The sequence below is a fragment of the Ipomoea triloba genome, chromosome 16, assembly GCF_003576645.1.
Source record: "Ipomoea triloba cultivar NCNSP0323 chromosome 16, ASM357664v1".
NCBI classification, from domain to species: domain Eukaryota; kingdom Viridiplantae; phylum Streptophyta; class Magnoliopsida; order Solanales; family Convolvulaceae; genus Ipomoea; species Ipomoea triloba.
This window is the reverse complement of record NC_044931.1, coordinates 3,280,522-3,283,171: the sequence shown is the minus strand read 5'-3', so window position 1 is coordinate 3,283,171 and position 2,650 is coordinate 3,280,522.

Below are 2,650 nucleotides of genomic sequence, written 5' to 3'. Positions count from 1 at the left end.
AGTCAAACCTTCATCTTAGTGCAATTTTGAATTGAACCCAAACAACTTTTAAGCTTTTCACAGAAGGAATTAGGCATACTCAATTGTAGTCCCCTAGCTTTGTAGTACCATATCTTGTCTATACCTAAGAGGGACTTATCGAATGAGAATTCATGCCCCCCTAGGAGCTCTTCTTTCGCAAAGAGCTTCTTCGTGCACAATAGCTATCAAAGCGCAACAGCTGATTCAATTGCTAGTCTTCCCACACCGGCGACTCAAGCATCTTTTCCCAGCCAGGGACAGTTTTGCCTGAAGCTCGACCCTTTGGCTTCGTTCAGGTCCTTTCTCCGTAGACTGGTTCTTCCTTAGGAGCAAGGGGAATGTTGCTTGGAAAAGCGACTCACGTGGGACTTCCAGTTCTGCAAGGATAGTGACAGCAATCTCCTATTATTAAGTATAACAAAGCAAGGACCTATGGGATCCGGTTGGTTCTTTCTTTCAATTCAAGGGAAAGTAGCGCAAGTGGCTAAGGCTCGACCAAGCCGGAAGAAAGAGAACTAAGCCGGAACTTTCCCCAGAGTTGGGCATGGTCTTTCTGAAAGTGCAAGCTCCCCTCTTCCATCGGCCCCGTCTTTCGGATTAGTAGCGATCGCTGTTCCTGATGAAGGAAGTTAGTTCTCTCCAATTGACTCAAGGTTCACTGAGCTAACTCGTTCAGAGATCTCCCTCCAGATCAGCACTGAATTGTGACATTCAGATAGTAGCTAAGAAAGGTAGCAGCTTCATAAGCCTGATCAGCTCTTTGACCGGCTTAGGACAGTGGGATTCTCAGTATGGTGGGCAACTGTGCCTGAACAGCTATTTCAGAGCCCAACGGCTGTATGCTGGCCGGATGTAGCACGGGCGTGAAAGAAAACCTCATTCAAAACATAAAAAGCAGCTGGGCTGGAAGAGCGTCAATCGGTGCATCTTTCGCTTCCTATTATATTAGGAAAAAAAATAGATTCTTTCTAAATAACCAAGGAAGACGCTTATAGTCTTTAGACTAATACTCACGCACAACGGCTTCAACAAGAACTATATGAATAGCTAAGTAGCGCTAGTCTAAACTAGAAGCCGTTGCTTGTTCTTTCGCGCAGCTCAATCCCTTGCTTCTTGCCTTATATTACTTAGTCAAGCAAGCTTTCGCGCTAGTTGTTTTATAGTATAAGCTTTAGCGATAGAGAAGCCGTTGCTTGTTCCGTTGAATGAGAATGCTTGAATGGGAATCATCTTAGCAACTGGCTATAGACATGAGTATAAGCTAAGGGAGAGGAGAGACCATTTTAATGAGAGAGGGACGAGCAAGTGACAGATTGGGAAAAAAATAGGTAGGCCTTCTGAGCGGTCATTTAGGGACCTTGTTAGCGACCCTTCATTCTTCCCTAAGCTGTCAGAGTCCGATCGAAGCGAGCAAGAGATAGAGGAATCATCGCTCATAGATGTGAATTGAGAAAGCAAGCCCGAATTCTTTTGAATTAGGCTCTATAGTCTGGTCCCTGTCCCTGGTAAGGTCTGATTGTTATCCGTAAGTCTTGTTTTGACCGCGGGAAGGTTAACTTTGCAAAAGTGCTTATTTGGTTGGGAAAAATAGGACTTCTTACTCCAAGCCTACCCTACCCGAAAAAAGTTTCAGCTATTGATTCCGCCTCTTGTCGATACTACTAGTCTTCTCGCTACCTACTAGAAAAATCCCTTCTATACTACTCAACAGAAGCCAAAATCCCATCAAGATAGATTGAATCGACGACCTATACTTCAACTAAAGGCACAAGGGAATCAAGGGTTCAAGAGCACAGAACAGAGGAAATGCACATGGGTCTCCTTGAAGAACGAAGTCTAGGGTAAAGAAAGAAAGGTAGAGTGGGCGCACTTTTGCTCTGCTTGGATTGGCATGGCTGTCCCCCTTTGCTGGTTGAGGCTCGGCCTTTGACTCCGCTTGCCTCTACTTTTCATGGCAAGCGTACAAGTCTAGTTTAGTGGGATTTACTTATAAAGACAGGAATTTTTTTAATCTTCCCTGTATAAGTCGACGCCTTAACCTGGCTTCCTGAGCTCAGTTGATTCTTGAGCAGTAGCTCTGGATCGAGAGCTGGATGCTTACCTTATTATTATGAAATGAAAAGGAGAAAGGGCTTTTTTTATAGATTAAGAGGTGAGTAAGGGGGGGTTTGCTGGCTAGCTCGTGCAATCAAGGAAAAAGGCCTTATTACTTTATAACTAAAAATAAGCAAGTAAACTACCTTAGTAAGCTAGCTTTGTAAGCTAAGCGAGCCGGGCACTACGCTAGGACGTGGATCGATCATGACGAGAATGGACTTCTCCGTAATGTAATGTAATAGAAGAGGCAGAGTCCCTTCTCGACCAGACGAAGGAGATATGAATTCCATTTAGGCGGCCACACCTATAGATTAGAAAAAACAAAGAAACTCTTTCTAAATAACCAAGGAAGACGCTTATAGTCTTTAGACTTATACTCACGCACAACGGCTTCAACAAGAACTATATGAATAGCTAAGTAGCGCTAGTCTAAACTAGAAGCCGTTGCTTGTTCGGTAGCTTATATAAATGGTAGCCCTTTTATTTATTATTTATAATAAGCTTTTTAGAATCTATTTGTTTTCTGTTTTAA